General features: G+C 34.4%; 1 protein-coding gene across 10 annotated transcripts in view; it reads right to left on the reverse strand.

Annotated features, from left to right (window-relative positions):
* LOC306877329 (tensin-1-like) overlaps positions 1-15588 on the reverse strand; it is a 230367-nt gene that overhangs the window by 33237 nt on the left and 181542 nt on the right. The window lies entirely within an intron of this gene.

The following is a 15588-nucleotide window of genomic DNA, read 5'->3' on the forward strand; positions in this document are numbered from 1 at the left end:
CCAAGAAGAAATAGAGTTGTGAAAAGTTTCTTGCTCTCGAGTTCTAGCAGCTCAACACTAGCGAGCTGTGGGAGTAGGTTTGCATCAGAAAGCTCTCTCCTCTTTCTCCACCTCCTGTTTTAACTCCAATTGAGCTGTGCTGCTGAAGATGACATTACTCTTTCCTTCTCGTTGGATGTACAACACCCCTAGTGAGGTGGGCGTGAATTTATTCTTGCCCAGCTGTGTGTCTGGTGTCTACTAGAGTGACATCACTGGGGCTTTTTCTGTCGGACAGGCTTGTTATCCTTCACTAACTCCCTGGCTCTGTTCCAAAACCAAGTGAGATGCCTACAAAAGCAGCATTTAAAGGCATCATTTCAATGACACAAAGATTGTTCTAACAGAAAGATATCTTCTTTTGGCCAAATTTTGTAGCAGCATGTATCTTTTACAGAAAAGGTAATCCCACAGTGCACTGTGGTGGTGGAGAAAAAAAAAAAAAAAAAAACTTACCAAGATGGAAGATAGAACACGAGAAATGTAGTTAAAAATAGAAAAATGTAATTATAAATAACTTGTATTCATTCAATATTAATAAGAACAAAAAAAATATTAATATTAAACAATTTACTTATAAGATTTCTTTATTAATAAATACTTTAATGCCCCAAAAATATTTTTAATTACTTTACAATTCATTCAATACCAAAGAAAAAAGTTTCAATATAATTAAACAAAATAATTGTTTAATATTAGATTATAATTCATTCAATAGGAAAAATATTATTCAGAAAATTCAATATAATGAAAAATAGACTTTTTAAAATTAGATTATGATTGAGTCAATACCAAAAATATTGGTAAAATGTTTAAAATAATATAAAACATTTTATAAAAAATAAATTAGCATTATTATTGTTATATTATAATAATAAAATATAAAACGTAATAAAAAAACTTTTTTAGAATTAATTTTTAAAAATGGCAATAGAATTAAAGTTGACTTAAAAAAATTGATTCAAAATGAATTTAATACCAAAAATAATGCTAAAAAGTTTATTAAAATTTGAACTTTTAAAATATATATTTTTAAATGTGTAATGTCATCTTTGCAACATGCAAAGTCTAAATTCTAACAAAATCAACTGTACAACTTTCTGATGTAGATTGTAGAAAGTTGCTGCCTATGTAGAGCCTTTTAAATCGGTGACTTGTGAGGTTCCTACAGTTAAGATGAGGTCTTAAAAGGCAGCAGTCTATGTAGGCAGTTTACAACTGGGCAGCTCAGTAGGTTTTGGAACAGATCTCCTCTCAAACACACACTCTAGGGCTCTCACTGGACCAACGTCAATAATGTGCATCCATAAACACTGCAGCTCTGCTCCAAAACCTATTCAGCTGCTTTGTTTCCACTTGCTATTGTATCATACAAGCAATAATCTACTCTAATGCCTTTATAGTGATTTTACCACAGTTTCATAATGTGCCTAAAACACCCCTTACCTGTTTTGGCCTGAACATTATGACTTCATGGTACTAATTTTTGCCAGAATGGAAAACTGGCATATTATATTTAACATTGTTTGAGAAGCCTTACCTTATTAAGATTTACAAGCACAGGCAGTTGGGGGCTTTGAGTGTGTGAGTGTGTGTGTGTGTGTGTGTGGGGGGGGTGCATTTTATAGTGTTTCCCAATAGTCAGTAGGCAAAACAGTAGGCCTATCTGATTTCACATAACCTCACAGATGTGGACTTTTGGTCAGTCAATGGTTGATGCATTAACGGTGTTGTACGTAAATGCCTTAAGCCATAGAACATTACAAAAAGTGTCTTGAGTGGCAAATTGCTTAAAAAAAATACAAATTGTCAATGTCATCTCTGTAAAAAAAAAAAAAAAAAAGATAAGACTTGAATGGCCTACTGCTTAAAAAAAATGAAATAACATTAATTAAAACAAAATACAGTAGCCTGTATAAAATAAATAAAAAAAATAAAATAAAATACTTGTCGATGTAATCTCAGTAAAAATGATAAGAAGACTTGAATGGCCTACACTGTAAAAAAATAATAATAAATAAATAAAAAATAAAAGTTGAGCCAACTTAAAATTTTATGGGGCATGGGGAAGGGGTTTTTCTTTGTTCGAGCTGTTCATTAATAGTCAACATATCTTTCATCTAAACATATGTGCTTAATGTTAAAAAAGATCAATAGTTCTGGCTGCTGCTCTGTGAATGATAGTCTGAGCTTTCAAGGACATGGAATGAGATTAAACCAACAGGAAAGAGAAAAAAAAAAGTTAACGGAAGGACTGTACAAACTTCACATGGTACATCTGCAGGAAATGAATGTACTGTATATGTTTGTGTAAGTCAGTCAGAAACAGACCAGCAGTCAGCAAACAGAAATCCTGACAATGTGACACGACTGATATCATGTAATGACAAACACCCGCTGCCATGAATCAAAACGTACAATGTGATCATCACTTTAACTCCTGCTGCCAAAACACTCCCACAGCTGAATCATACCCTTGCGAACCAATGTGGTTTAGATCACAGCTAATTCATCTTATCTCATCTGCATTTACATGCTGCTTTTCTCAAACGATGGCAATGTTTGAACAATTTAAGTGCTGTAAACTCTTAGAGCTCACCAGTGATTGCTTTAGCACGTGGAAAGACAGGACATCAAACCTGAAAAACCTTCATACTGAGCAACAGCCCTTAGACTGCTTATGAAATAAAAAATTACTTCGAACCAAATTATTGTCATGCTGCTTTTAGTGCTTCCTCACTAAAATAAAGTCTTATGCTCATGATGGCTTCATTTATTTGATCAAAAATACAATAAAACAGTAATACTGTCAAATATAATTACAATTAAAAAAACTAAAAAATTATATATTTATATATATATATATAAAGCATAATTTATTCATGTGGTGGGCAAAGCTGATTTTTCAGCAGCCATTACCCCAGTATTTAGTGTGTGTGTGTTGGGATCAGTAAGATTTTTAATGTTTTTTTTAATGGAGTCTCTTATGCTCATCAAAGTTATATTTATTTGATTAAAAAAAAAAAAAAAAAAAAACAGTAATATTGTGAAATAGTATTGCAATTTCTAATATTGTTTTCCTATTTTAATATACTTTAAAATATCATTTATTTCTGTGACCTTTAATCCAGTCTTCAGTGTCACATGATCCTTCAGAAATCATCATGATATGCTGATTTATTATCAGTGATGAAACTGTTGTGCTGCTTAATATTTTTTTTGAACCTGTGATACTTTTTTGAATACAAATTTAAAAAGAATAACATTTATTCAAAATTGATTGAAGCAATGATGCTGAAAATTCAGCTTTGCTTCATAGGAATAAATTATATTTAAAAGTATATTAAAATCGAAAACTGTTATTTTAAATTGCAGTAATATTTCACAAAATTACATTATGTATTTTTGATCAAATAGATGCAGGCTTGATGAGCATAAGAAACTTATGGTATATGCACATATATATATATATACATACATACATATACATATATATATATACATATATATACACATATATACATATATATATATATACATATATATACACATATATACATATATACATACATACATACATACATATATGCACATTTTCTATTCATATAAAGAAAGTTTTCAACAGTTTTCAACATTGATAATAATAAGAAATGTTTCTTCAGCAGCAAATCAGCATATTAGAACAATTTCTGAAGGATCATGTGACACTGAAGACTGAAGTAATAGATGCTTTTTTAAATAAAATGTATATAAAATGCAACAAAAGCATTTTGTACTACGCCATTAAAGCAATATGAATGTGATTTAAGTTTTAATGAAATGTGCGGTCACTGTAACTCTGGTCAAGAGCTGCTGAGAAAACACTGTGTAAGCACTTGAGAAGAAGACAAAGTGCTGTGTTTGACTTCACAGACGCTCATCACAAGAGCACTCTGGTAATGGAGCCTGTATAAGGTAAGTGCAGTACATTAAATATGCATTAAAGATGCTTTTGATGGGCCTCTTATATAAAGGCAGAGATGAACGAGTTGAGAAAGCCGTGTGTGATTAAAGCACAGAGAAAAGAAAAAATGAACAGAACCTCACCACATCAACGCCAACTAAATTCCCACAAGCAGTTACCACCTCAAAATAATATAATCTCACATCTTGGTTCAGACAGGCAGTAAAAAAACAATGATTTTTGGCATATCTGATTCAAATCATTTTAGTTGTTTGTAATCTAAACACCAAAAAGCCACATGAAATCTGACATTTTTACAATCCTCTTGTAAACCATATCCATCTGTGGTCTGAAATCAGATTTTAGAGATTGCATACGGCGAGATGGTGCGAGTTTAACACATACTGCTGCACAAATAGCATATAAAATAACCCGTAGCCGATCTATACAGGTGGAGCTGGGGAAGGCGGAGGGTTTCAGATGAACTCTGAAAGCACACTGTAAAATGCTCAAGTAGATGCTTACCAGCCATTTAAATGTAAAGCAGCAAGCTCATTGGCGGTGTATGCAACATGAACCAATCATCAGTTACGTTAAGACCCATCAGCCTGCGCCATCTAGAGTTTCATGAAGGAACTAGGCATTACTATGAAAACAGTTTGGATGTACTGATCTTAACTAAACGGTTTCAACAAACTGAAACAATTTTCATTACTTGAGAGTCAGTCCTAAAACTGAATCTCAAAACCAAATCAGAACTGAATGCAGTCTAAATGAATACGAACCCAGATGAGATTTTGGGCATATTTCCCCTGTTTTGCTGGATCCCAATCGGAGAAAGACACTGTGCTAAAGCCAGGCATTGAGCTTCATGCACGCAGCTTTCCATGTGACTCCAGCGAGAGGCCATTCCTGGGTAACGTTTCATTGGTGCTTACATTGCCTTTAAGGAAAAGCAATCACGCCCCTCTCAAAGTACTGGGAACCGAGCGGGCGAAGCGAGGGCGGCTCTTTGATAGGCATGCAGTGGCTGACTGCGGTTGAGAACTGGCCCGGGCTATTCGCTCCACACACTTACGCACACAGACCGCACACACCAGCTCCTCAGCACACACTTCATCATTAGTCCAAGAACCAAAACAATGAATTACTGAATGAAAACTAAATGAGGCGCTTTGAAAATCAGAAGGAAACTGCATGTTGTGGTTCCCCTCACATGTAGCCCTGTTTCTATGAACGTATCGCATGTAGAATTGGCTTTTCACTATATCTGTAGTTAACTTATAAAACCTGTGGCTAGAGAAAAGATCCATCCCTAAAGCAATTGATGACACAATTCATTAAGGATTTAGGGATAATTAGTAAAGCTGCTACAGAAAACTACAACTGCATTTAAAAATGCGTCTCCAGACAAAACATTTATGCCTAGGCTTGTTGCTAGTTATCCAAAGTATTAGGGTAAATCTCACAAAAACCTGCCAAGAACATGCCTGGGTCATATTTCATCTCAGAATCTAAAGATTTTGGTACTGAACCAAGGATTATTTCCTTATTAAGTACCTTTTTAGCACCAAAAACTCAAAATGCAAAGAAACTAGACAAAACTTCCATCGTAAACACAGAATCTGTCTTCACACGAAGCCTCTGATATCTCACGATCCAAGGCAATGCACATTCATTTGGATTATTTATGCATTTGCAGTTGCAATGTTTTTGAATTTTCATTATTTAAAAATGAAATGTACATGAATGAATCATTCACAATAAGATCAATAACATGCAGTTAAAAAATACCCAATGTGAATTTTTATTTTATGCCAAGTTTAAGAACGAAGAAAACAACCATTTAACACTAGCTGTAAACAGTTTCCATCTCAGAATTCTAACTTTTTTCTCATAATTTTGAGAAAAGAATATCAGAATTACAAGAACTAAACTCAGAATTCGGACTTTTGTCGGCCATTTCAAATTTACATCTCAGAATTCTTTTTTTGTTGTTTTTGTTATTGTCTTCACCACAAAATAAGCCAAACATTTAAGTGCGACTTCATCTTTTTGTCTCGATATTCAAATATTTATTTGCTATATCTCAACTCAACTCACATTTACCTTTACTTTTTCTTCCTGTGAAACACACTGAACTAAATGCAAAATTTGGAAGTAGAAACACCGAAATAGAATTTCTTGAAATAATCTTCACTAAAGAGCCAATAATCTTTTTATTTACAACTTCAAAAAGTCATTTCTTACAGGGTAAGGTATAGTATTTCTTGCAACCGATTCCAGGCAAAGAGCAGCATATCTGAACAAAGAATTTATTTGGCAGGTTATATAGTAACTTTGTCCTTATGTCCTTGTGGAAACATGATTCTATTAAAAGTTTACATACAGAGCCCTGGCCAGGGGCCAGTTGCATAAACTCAGCCTCTATGTTAAGACAGTGTCTTAAAAACTAGTCTGACCAACTTCAACGGAGATTTAAAAAAAATTGTGACCAGTCTTAAATTAAAAAAATTAGATGACTAACTTTAAAGACTAGTCTAAACCTTTTGTGCAAGCGGCCCCAGGCATCTAATAAACCAGTGACTGCGTGAGTAAACCCCAAAGGGTTTCTCAATCAGCATTAATGGGAGACGGGCACACATAACTGGACTCTCGGTCTCATAAATATCATCACCGCCATCTGTCACAGGTCAGTGCGAGCTATTTAGGGGGAATATCTGACCCGTGCTGAGCTATGTGCGTAGGCCTCTGGAATGCTGGAGAAACGGTACAATCTTGTCTTGTAAAGTGGAGGAGAGCGGAGGTGGAGTTTTAATCGGCCTCCTCTCTTCACGAGAGAGCGTTTCTTCTCTGCACGGTAGTTAAACCTAAAGACAAACACAGATCCAGTGAGCGGACGACAGGCGAGAGGGGTCTGGACAGCAGCTGTGGGCATGTCGTGGGTGTGAAGGCAAAGGTCAAAGGTCAAATGTTATGATTGGCTAAATGTGAATCCTCCTGAAGGCCCTAGACACAGCCTGACAAAACAGCCTACGGCAGACACACGCTGAACAACTGAGTCTCTGTGTTCACAAAACTGGAGGAGCGATTCAGGAACATTCTCGGCATGATGTGCACACAGGCCTTTCATAAGCTCTGACATTTCCTATGTTATGCAATGAGTTTGGAATCAAAGCAGTCTAATCCCTGAGATACACAGGGACAAATCTAAAGCCTGTGTATATGATTAGGACTCGTACTGTATGCATAAAGCAGAGATCTGAGACAAAACAGGCACACATCTCATGACACTAGATCCATGGTGTCAGATGTGCATCACGGTTTGGATGTAAATAGGATGCAGCACAGATTTGTTTCTTTTGTGTTTGGATAAATCTTACAAAACCAGTCAAGAACATGTTCAGGTCATATTTCACTCCTCAAAAAAATAAAGAAATTATAATATACTTAAAGAAAATGAAACCAATTTTTCCGAACTGTAACATTTTCAAGACACGCAAGCAGCATTTTTCACTACCATAATGCAAGCAAAAAATTTACTTGTTACTGCACAGCACTCCTAATGTATGCTTCTAATTGTATTTTTTACACACACACACACACACACACACACACACATATATAGGAGGAAAGCTTAATAATCATGAAATTGTAAATACGATGAAAATCTTAAAATCTTAATATCATACCTTTTTTCCTTAAAAGATTTATATTTAAATAAGATATAATAGATGTATATTTATATTAATAAATCATAGTGTTTGCACATCATGTCTATAATTTATTCTGATTCAAAAACATAATATTGCAGTAATAAAATTCAATCTAAATCACTACTGAGAATTTTGAGAAGTATATATTACAATTTTCCAGTAATAAGGATTTTGAAAAATATATGTTTCTATAATAGGTTATTTTTATATATACAGGTGCATCTCAAAAAATTTAAATATCGTGAAAAGGTTTTCTCTTTTTTTTTGTAACTTATTTCAAAAATTGAAACTTTCATATAAAAAGTTATTGACTTTCATGAGCTCTAATCATAAAAAAAAAAAAAAAAAAAAACTTTTGAAATGTTTTACTTTACATATAATGAACCTAGAATATATGAAGCTTTCACTTTTTGAAATAAGTAACAAAAATGAACTTTTTTGATATTCTAATTTTTTGTGATTTTTTTTTAAGGCATTACTCACCAAAAGTAAGTGGTTAGTACATTCCTACAGGTGACAGGCGTTCAAGTTCAGCATTTCCCAATCCCATTCGGCATCTTCTCATCATCATCATCATTTCCTGTCCTCATTCTACTAACCCCATCAATAAGAGTATAAAAGGCCAACACAACATTACTCCATAGCAGAATCCTGTCTACAGACAGTTCCAATCACGGAATGTGATCAGGAATCATCTGCAGTGGACACTTCCATATTTCCAATTCCAACTTATCTGTGCACGAACCTTAGCTTCTGCCACCGAGTCAAAACAACACGACAAAAACATCCGGAAGACCACACACGTGAACAAACAGCCTCAAGTAGTTAAATCCGTCAGAGGGGAAACACGAAAAGTGCACCTCTGGTGTCATGTGTTAACAGATGGTGACAGTAAAAGCCTAGCATTGTTGACGACACTGCTGAGAACTAAACTACAGCTTGCTGAAAGGGTTAACTGTCGAATTTTGTTGGCAAAGCTACTGGTTTCTAGCCACAAAATTAAACAACATTCGAGATGGAGAGGCCCAGCCGCCCATCGCAAGAAGGTTTAATTGAAGCCAGCTTGATGTGTAGACACGTTTATTACGTAACAGTTAGACTGCAAGCCACACAAATAGACCATAATAAAGCTCAGCTTTACACAGCTGAACTCCAAAACGCAATTCTAACACCAATCCTGCAACAACTGTGATGAAACCATAGTCGACGCTCTGTTTAAGAGCTTAGCTTAAATATGTGCTAACCGCACTTAGACTCATAATAAGGAAATCAGCTGTGCCTGCAAAACCTTGGGAAAAAATACTGAGTTGGTGAAATTAAATGCAGCCAGTGAGATTTATTCGAAACACTGCAATTTTTCTAAAAGGCACAATCAAAACCTGTTAGGTTCCCATTAATTCTAACTAAGTACATTAGCAGTCTTGAAAACACATTTAAATTGTTGGAAGTTAAGCAGCCTTGGAAAACTTCATATTATGCTTCAACAAAAATAATGAGGGTGTAATCGTACTTTTGGCACATGATTTGTCAAATATCTGCACTTTTGACTGAAATATATTGACTTAAAATCTTGAAAAATAAAAGTTCTTCAATTGTTTCATGTATATTAAAGAATGGGTCACATTTACTAAAATAAAAATCTGACCGTGGCCTTGAGTGACCTTTTAGGGAAAAAGTTTTACTGTGAAGTGGATATGCACTGCTGAGGAGGTTTTGTGTCTGTGTGTGTGTTAGCAGCCAATTAACTGATTTAATAAAAAAATAATAATACAATTTCATAGAAATATATATTTATTTATGATGGGGTTAGGGTTAGGGTTAGGAATAGGGTTAGGGTTACTATTAGCATCCAAGAATAAAATCCTATTTATTTTTATTTAATTTTTATTTCATAAAATAGTTTATTATTTAAATTTTTAAGAAAACAAGACAAATACAAATATAAAATATTTCAAATATAATTCAAATAAAATGGAATAAGATAAAACCGAACTAACTGATTAAATAAATAAATGAACAAAATATAACAAAAAATAAATAAAACAAATGTATCAAATTATCTCAAATAAAGCAAAATGATAATGACACCAAATAATTTGGAATTATGTAAAAAGTGATATTTCTGATTTTCAAACATTCTGGTTGGGAGACAAATCAGAGAAAATAATTTCTGACAAATTTCACCTTTAACACTAGTAAAATGGAGGAAAAATACATTCATTCATAACAATAAAAGTTTCAAGCTATTGCAATCTATGATTTAAACAACAACAAAAATTCAACAAGGAATTTATTATTTAAAAACTTCACAGAGATGTTCCTTGAAGAATCCATTTGTGGTTGACACAACAAGTCACTGACCATAAGTTGTGAAGGACAAATCATTCACACAACTTTACCTCAGAGCAGATCAGCTACAGTTCTCCACAAACACTTCTTCTACCTCTTCTGGGGTTTTACGGTCCAAAAAAGACAGTAACAAGTACGATCCAGTCTGATCCGTGTGTGTGCAGTGAACAGAGACTCTTCGCTCTGTCACTCTCCCTCTAGTGACTGATAACAAAAAGGCTTTTTGGTATCCAGGCTGGAGGAGTTGGCTCTTTTTCACACAACATCTCTGTCATCTCCCCGTCATCACTCTTTTCTTACCCAACCATCCCAAAAATGCTGTGGGCAGGGCCCCGGCCAAATATGGGGAGGCCATGTAAACAAGGCCTCGGCTCAGTCTCCTGACTCCCCTCCAGCCTTTCAAGCTGAACCCCAAGAGTCAGAGCCACCGCGAAGACGCTGACGGATAGAGGGATAGTTTTTACAGCCGTAACGCCTGTCCTCACCTTTCACTTGTTTAATGTTGGCTTGGCACTGTGTTTGGATGGTTACTGAATGTTGCAATTCTGTGTCAATTCTAATTTCTTCATGGACTAAATGGGCTTTTGCAATCAACAGCAAGAGTTTAAGTTAAAATTTTTGTGAATTTTACATACAAATTATAATAAATATTACCGTTAGGTAATAGGGGTCAGTATGATTGTTTTTTGTTTTTTTTTATAAAAAAAATATTACATTTGTTCAGCAAGGATGAATTAAATTGATCAAAAGTGACAGTAAAGTAGCATTTATAATGTTGAAAACATTTTTATTTTATTATTTTTTAACTTTCTATTCATCAAAGAATCCTGAGAAAAAAGAAAAGAAAAAAAAAACAGATCCTGAAAATTCAGCTTTAACATCACTGGAAAAAAATTAAATAATAATAATAATATAAAAATAAATAAATAAAAGAAAATCCAAAAGAAAACGCTTATTTTAAATTTTAATAATATTTCATAATATTACTGTTTTTACTATATTTTTGATCAAATAAATGCAGCCATGGTGAGCATACAAGATTTCTTTCAAAAAAAAAAAAAAAAATCTTGCTCAAAACTTTCAAATAGATATTATAGTTTGTAGATTAAAGTCATATAATTTTTTTTTAATTAAAAGTTAAAATGTATACTGTCTGTAATTTGCATATTTTTTTCATATTATACAAGATTAATACATTTTTAACTATGTTTAATCACTTCAGTAGAAACATATGTAATTTGTAACATATGTTTTTTATATGTAATCAAAATATCAAAATCAAAAACAGGGGTTAATATTGACCTGCCAAGAACAATAATAACGCTATGCGAGAAGAGTATCTACAAAAATCCCATTGCTCACTTTTCACAATCCCTTTCAAACTTTCCATTTCACTCAGAAACATCACATTATCAAAATTACATTTGTATGGACTTGCAGAACATATTAAACCAAACAATGCATATTATTCTAAATGTTCATGACAGCAAACTTGGCTTTGAAAACAAGACATTGAAAGCTGTTTTGATGGCTTCCAGCCCAGCGCTGAGGCAGGCAATGTAGTATCTGTGGTTTCTGAGGTGTACAAATATCAGTGGACCAGAAAAGATTGGCCTTGTTTTGCTCTAACCTTGCCAGCAGCTCCTGTTAAACAGCGAAGTGCTATCTGTGGTCGAGGCATGAAGCAGATAAGACATCAATTACTGAGCTATTAGCATCCAAGAAGAGATAATAATAAGAGATTATTATCTTTAGTTTTTAAGTTATATTTATGGGCGTTTTCTGCCTTTATTGGGGCAGGACAGTAGAGAGCTGACAGGAAAGCATTGCGGGGAGAGAGCGGTGGACAGGATCGGCAAAGGACTTCGAGACGGAATCGAACTCGAGTCGCTATGAGCACAGTTGCACTATATATCGGCGCTCTAACCACGAGGCTATTGGTGCCGACAGGATTATCTTAAAATGCTGTCCTTTCAATTGTGGGCTGCTCTAATTATGGCGCTCGGTCCAGATTGAGTGAGTTTTAAGATTCTTAGTACTTAGTACTTCTCTAGTACTGTAAGGAAAAAACACTGCATGGCTTTAATTCTTCAAAGTATATAAGCAGCAATAATATAATTTGCCCAAAAATTAATGTTTTTCATCAATACTTGTGTTGTTCTAAAACCTCTTTGACTTTCTTCAATCAGAAAACACAAAAGAAAAGGATTTCCAAGCTGCTCTTGTCTATACTACAAACATGGATGATGGTTTACAATATATTATAATCAACCTCCAAAATTCCAAATTCCAAATCTTCTGAAGTCATAAAATAGCTTTGTGTGAGAAAATGAAATGTCTCATTTGCACTTGTGTACACTGAGAGCAGGAAGCTTCAAGCCACGGCACGCAGGGTTTGACATCAGCAGTCCCAAACATCAGTTCTAAAGCGTCTCATGCAAATAACATTTTAAATTTCAGCCTGTCCCTCAAACAAAGCTACAGCTATTGCTAGCTTTGCAAAACAATGGCTTTAGAAAACTTGGACTAGAGTACAAGACACACAAGTGTAACTTTTGGAGCTTAAGCAAGACATTACAGTTTTCATGCACTGATTTTATTTATTTATTTTTTGCTTCCATAGAAAGAAAGCATTCAATATACACATTTCAGTTTTCATTCTATTACACTTTTTTGGCATCTGTAAATGTAAATTACAATACATATATTTAAAGAAATATGCATTTAAAGACCAAACTTTGCAGTTTTATTACAATCTTTATTTTTCATTTGATTTTAATGTTCATATATTATTTGCCTGATTTATTTATTATTTATTTAGATATTAATAAATAGATTAATTTTATTTAACATACTCCTAAAACACTTTCTGATTGCTAAGTGGTAAAAAGCAATATCTAAAATACCCGCAGTAAAATCCTTTTACTCTAATATGTCAACAAATTGAAAATATTTTAAGCCAGGTTTTATCCAATGTTCAAATTTTGATTCTGGAAATGTTTGCAAATTAATATTTAAATAAAATATTTAAACATTACATTTGAGAAAACTTGTAAAACAGAACATTTGTCTTAATGTACTGTGATTAATCAACTGGGAAAGTATGGTGATATCTATTATTTTAGCCTTTTCGCCTGTAGTGTCTTTGAATGAATGAATGAATGAATGAACGTTAGTTCATTCGTTCAAACTAATTAATGACCTCTTCTTTCATTGTATTGAAACGAGCATCGTGAATATCATGCAAAAAAGACAAAAATTGACAGAATCAGGGATTTGGAAAGAAAATGAGGACAATTTTTAATTTGTGGGTGAACTATTTCTTTATGAAAATGGGAATTTGCTGCACGCCACAATTACGTATTAACCATTTCCACTGTCTAGTTTTCAAAATACTTCAGACTTTAGCAAATGAAACATTAATAGCTATCTAATCAAGCAAAGAGTCAGTGAAGGAAGGACAGCGTTGATGATGACGCGAGTTCACAGTTCTTGGTCTATCGGTCATTCTCTCCTCTGACAATGTCAGTCAGTCCTTCAGTCTCAGCAGACGGGACACATGAAGCACAAAGGCATAATGTCTGGCTGCTTATCATGTCTCTGGAGTCGATCCTCTGGCCGCAGTCACTCAATGGAGATGTTTGAGTATGTGATAGGCATCCATATTCATTTGCAAATGTGCCCTTTCCATTCAGCAGTCCTACTGACTGAAGACAGACTGTTCTGCACGCAGGGGTGGGCACTCAATGAGCAGCTTGGTGGCAGCCAAGAGCCTCCTATTTCTGCCTGCCCTATTTAAAGCAGGGACTGGTCAAGAGGGTGGCAGACTTTACAGCCCGTCATCTCAAATGTCTTCAAAAGAGAACAGAGTAGAATTTAAATGTGTGCTAAACTGACTGGAGCTCCTAAAATTTGACCCCAGGGATATTAAAAATAAGACGACCATACAGTCTCGACAGTTTTAAAAGTATTTTTTGGATTGCAGTAATCAGTTGTCGAACAGATAACATAAACACGCCGCATGGGTGTTTTCGAAGACAAAATAATTTATAGTTGTATCCGTTTTGACATTGTGACTGGACAGGATTGGTCTGACTCTCTTCTCACAGAATGAATTGCACAATTCTCAGCCAACGCCTGGAATATTTCACCAAATGCCACAGGAAGCTGACGAGAGGAATGGAGGCTTGGGACACAGGGTGGTGTGGAGTGACTGTGGTCAAATGCCCACAGGGAAACTGGGCTCTGTGGGATGTTCTCTATTCAATACTGGGATCGTATCAGCCTCCAGACTACCCTCAGTCCTTTCTGATGCATACCACATGCATAAAACAATCACAAAATCTGATTAAAATCACCATTTATTGGTGCCGGTGAACAGATTCTACTGTTCTCCAAACATACAACATGTAACCACTGCAGCACTGAGGATGATTTCTTAATAATAATAATACTGCATGATCAGATTTTCAGTATATGAATTTAATATACAAATTGTAGTACATATACTATCATTCAAAATGTTGGGGTCAGTACGATTTTTTTAATGTTCTTAATATGTCTTATGCTCACCAAGGCTGCATTTATTTAGAATTTTTTTTTTTTTTTAAACACCGCGAAAACAGTGATATTGTGAAATACTTTCTATGTTAATATATTTTAAAATGTAATTTATTCCTTTGATGCAAAGCTGAATTTTCAGTATCATACGTCTTCAGTGTCACATGATCCTTCAGAAATCATTCTTATATGCTGATTTGCTTATCAAGAAACATTCTTATTATCAATGTTAAAAGCAGTTTTGCTGCTTCATATTTTTGTGGAAATCCTCATTAAAAGGTGTGGGGAAGAAAGAAACAAAGAAATTAATACTTTCATTCAGCAAGGACACGTTAAATTAATCAAAAGTGACAGCAAAGACAACTATGTACATATATTTCCACAAAAGTGTTAAATAGCAAAACCGTTTCCGAGATCGATAATACTAAGAACCATTAATATTAAGCAAGCACCAATTTTTCCAAAATTTTATACCTTTTAAATGAATCAATCGATAAATTGCAGTACTGAGTGCAATTTCTTCTGGTGTTACAAATGGCTAGTATATTCTACGAGCAACTGAATCTTGCACATTACTGTTAGTCAAAATCTATAAAGTTGGAGTTTTATGTAACTAAAACATTTTATCACAAATAAGGTAAAAAGGTATATAAACTAAAGCATATGTAGTACTTCCATCCAAACCTCAACAGAATTGCATACATTTCCTCTTTGCATTCCTCACTCTGGCTTTCGCTCTCCAGAGAGCTGACCCACCAAATGAGGATGTCTCAAAAAGGGACAACAAATCACATGTCTGAGGACCAGAAGCACACCACAACTTAAAATAAGGAGGCTCGCAGCTTAGACCACAAGGGTGTGAGGACAATTCCAGTGACACGGTGGTGTGCGTGTGTGAACTCGACTCGACCTCTGTGATCAGCACTACAAACTCATCTGATTAAATCAGTCTCACAGATTATCAGAGACGTGTACACAAAC

The sequence above is a fragment of the Barbus barbus genome, assembly GCF_936440315.1.
Source record: "Barbus barbus genome assembly, chromosome: 11".
In the NCBI taxonomy this organism is placed as follows: Eukaryota; Metazoa; Chordata; class Actinopteri; order Cypriniformes; family Cyprinidae; genus Barbus; species Barbus barbus.